At 47.0% G+C, this 4,100-nt stretch overlaps 1 pseudogene; it reads left to right on the top strand.

Annotated features, from left to right (window-relative positions):
- Nucleotides 1-792: 792 nt before the first annotated feature.
- On the top strand, nt 793-1,716 carry LOC146021121 (cyclin-dependent kinase 5 activator 1-like; annotated as a pseudogene).
- The last annotated feature ends 2,384 nt before the right edge of the window (nt 1,717-4,100 follow it).

Here is a 4,100-nt window from a genome sequence, read left to right as displayed (position 1 = left end):
ACAATGCCAGTGGAAATAGCCATTGAGTCGCTATTATCTCAGCGTTTCATCCACAGACATGAATGATCTGCTGCTATCTCATAATAAAAGTGGAAACAATTCTAAATAAATAGGAGGAGAAGGCTGGGTCCATTACTGACGCATACCTCCCAAAATGACCCATTCCAGGAGGTACAAAATGCTCTGTATCTGGACTTCCTAGCCAGCGACAGTTGCAGCCACAGCACAGCCCAAAGTGCCAAGAGGGGTGGCACACCAACTGTCAGTGAGTCCCTGGCTGTAGTGTCTGTCAGTGTTTGGAGTGACAGTTGATCTAGCTCCCCTATAGAATTTTGGACTGTGCTGCAGCTGCACATATGCAGCTGGCAAGGAAAACCAGGAAAAGAGCATTTTGTCCCTCCTGAAATGGGTCATGTTGGAAGGTATGCTGACGGGAAATAGTTTTTTTTATTTGGTGAATTTCAACTCATTATATCTAAATAGGGTGATAATACATTCTATATTGCCCCAATTTTAATCACTGTTTGAAATTACCTAGATATCATCAGTGGCATAAATAACACATAACAATCAGCCTGTGATGTCACAATCAGCATGTGATGTCACAATGCCCAGTGTAAGCAGAGAACACCTCTGGCTACAATCTGCTGGACTCATTTGCTGCCTTGGACTGAACCAGGAAGCATCATATACAACGTGCTGGAAACAGACCCTTATTATTGGAGTATATTCAGCAATCAGAGCCACCACAGACCACAATCAGTGCTATAAAGAACAGGACACTGAATAAGAATGTGGAATTGCTTGACATTCCCATGCTGCCGCAAGGCAAGCACCCCTGGTGAAGACACATCAAGTGGGGCCAAGCCCACGGCTATCGAGAACAGTGAGATAGGAAGATCTGCCAAGAGACAGCCGCTCTTCGGCCGAATGAGGCGATTTATGACTAAAAGAAGGCCGCGCATAAATGGCCAGGTTGATGTTACCCATCTTGTCAATGAGAGCCTAAAGAATTCCATCTCCTGTGTTGACTTATCAATCTACACACAGGACTCACAAGATACTATTGCCAAGAAGCCTGTCTGTGAGCCTGCAGAAGAAAAGCAAGAGTTATCACCACCAGAATGCAAGAAGCCTGACTGTGAGCCTGCTGAAGAAAAGCAAGAGTTATCACCACCAGAATGCAAGAAGCCTGACTGTGAGCCTGCTGAAGAAAAGCAAGAGTTATCACCACCAGAATGCAAGAAGGTGCAGGCATCCACCGGCGAGCTGCTGGCCTGTCTTTCGGTGTTCCTCTGTCGCAGGTGCAAGCAGCGGGTGTCACCAATACGCATTGCTGAATGGATGGTGTCTGTAGACAAATCTCTCACTGGAACCTGGCAGCCCTTTGGCTTCCTCACACCGACCAATTTAATGTTTCTGTACATGCTCTGCCGTGAAGTGATTGCATCAGAGCTGGACACCAAGCGGGAACTAATGGAAACACTGTCAACCTGTCTGTACATCTCATATTCATACATGGGCAGTGAACTAAACTGCCCAATGAGCAATTTCGTAATTGACAGCTCGAGGGAAGCCTTCTGGAACCGTGTCCTCTCTATTCTCAACCTAATGAGTGCAAAAATGCTCCGCTTCCATATGGATCCAAAATATTTCATCCAGATCTTGGAGGATCTTAAAGCTGAAGGTGGAGAGCTGCTCATACCATCAGTTTAAGACAGTACAGCTCTGGCTTGGGAACCAAAAAGAGACCCACATACAGGCTTGGGAACCGAAGACAAAGAGACCCACATACAGGCTTGGGAACCGAAGACAAAGAGACCCACATACAGGCTTGGGAACCAAAGACAAAGAGACCCACATACAGGCTTGGGAACCAAAAAGAGACCCACATACAGGCTTGGGAACCGAAGACAAAGAGACCCACATACAGGCTTGGGAACCAAAAAGAGACCCACATACAGGCTTGGGAACCGAAGACAAAGAGACCCACATACAGGCTTGGGAACCGAAGACAAAGAGACCCACATACAGGCTTGGCAACCAAAGACAAGGAGACCCACATAATGGCTTGGGAACCAAAAAGAGACCCACATACAGGCTTGGGAACCGAAGACAAAGAGACCCACATACAGGCTTGGGAACCGAAGACAAAGAGACCCACATACAGGCTTGGGAACCGAAGACAAAGAGACCCAAATACAGGCTTGGGAACCGAAGACAAAGAGACCCACATACAGGCTTGGGAACCGAAGACAAAGAGACCCACATACAGGCTTGGGAACCGAAGACAAAGAGACCCACATACAGGCTTGGGAACCGAAGACAAAGAGACCCACACACAGGCTTGGGATCCGAAGACAAAGAGACCCACATACAGGCTTGGGAACCAAAGACAAAGAGACCCACATACAGGCTTGGGAACCAAAAAGAGACCCAAATACAGGCTTGGGAACCGAAGACAAAGAGACCCACATACAGGCTTGGGAACCGAAGACAAAGAGACCCACATACAGGCTTGGGAACCTGAGACAAAGACACCCACACCCCTCCCCTTCCCCTTCCCCTTTCCCCCTCCCCACCCGTGGCTGTTATTGCATGGCTATCGGGCGTGGCCCCTTGGCGATGGGGTTACCAGTTCTGTAAGAATTGGTAGTGGCACAGCCACCATGGACCAACGCAATATTTTTTTAAGAAGTCTAATGCTGGGTACACACTAGACAATATTCCAGCGATAGTGTCGCTCATGATTCCCATGAACTCACTGACAAACGATATCTTGGAGAAACAAAAAATAAAATCTTCTAAGGTAACTTAAGTGGCCACATCCAGGAGTATACTGTAACTGACCATAGAGCAGGCATGTCCAAACTATGGCCCTCCAGCTGTTGTGAAACTACAAGTCCCTCCATAGCTTTGCTATTAGGGACCGCTACAACTATGGCAAGGCATGCTGGGATGTGTAGTTTCACAACAGCTGGAGGCCACAGTTTGGCCATTCCTGCCATAGAGCCAGGATTGAGCTGCATGGATAGAGGACATTGGGGTCACTAACAACCTGCGGGAGCGCGCACCATTAACAATATAGTGCGTACACACTAGACAATAGGCAGCATACACACCAAGTAATACACGCGGGTCGTTAACAACAACACCACAAACTGATGACCGCATACTTTACGAACTGGCTTCTACCTACATGTAATTGATGGGAGTCCCGGTATATAATACACAAACACAATTAGCGGGAAGAAGATCGCTTTATTGGGAAACTCTAAAATTAAAGGTAAGTGCACGACACTCAAAGAGCAACACGAAAAGCGTATTCTACTTTCCCCTGCATTGTGCAAGCTGATCTAATACGGCTTCTATAAGAAATGTACTGTAGCCCGCTGCATACTGCAACCTTCATGGCTGAGCAGTGGGGCAGGAGATCAGGCAAACGGAGATGCAGAAGGGAAGTCAGACAATGCAACAAGCCCAGTTACACACAGGAGAACAGGAATGGGATTGCAATTCTAGCTTTAGGAAAGTAAAATAGATGGAGGTAAAAGTTCTGCCTATTTATTAGGGCTGGATGATATAACCAATAGTGTGGCTGTGCCCTCTCATATAGGACCTAGATCAGCAGTGAGCGCAGATATGCAAACATTTTATTTTTAAATCGCTATTTTGGGGCTACTGGTATTATGCAAGCGCTTCGCTACCTGGCACAGCACTCGCATTATAGCGATGTATTTGCTACATTTCTGCTATTGCATTGTGGGGAGGGCGTCCCAAAAGTACAAATGAAGCGGAATCAGGCCCATAATCCGCTCCTCTATTACAAGCACAAGGTCTCTACATACAACAAAACAATGACACATATCTCCACTAACATTGAACAATGCACTAAAACAGGATTTGACAACATCCAGACAGTGTTTCTGCAGGAAAAAAACATTCACGCCACCCCAGGTCTCGGTACCTATCCTGCCTGCCCCATACGTAGCCATTGCATGCCTGTGCTTGGTGTGTCACTTAGTGCAGTTGTACCCAATCTGTTCCTAGGCACCCTGGGGTGCCTCCAGGCACATGGCAATGACCAAAACAAATGATTT

Source organism: Crinia signifera, chromosome 7 (genome assembly GCF_055691185.1).
Source record: "Crinia signifera chromosome 7, ASM5569118v1, whole genome shotgun sequence".
Taxonomy (NCBI): Eukaryota; Metazoa; Chordata; class Amphibia; order Anura; family Myobatrachidae; genus Crinia; species Crinia signifera.
This window is presented reverse-complemented; position numbering and strand designations above follow the sequence as displayed.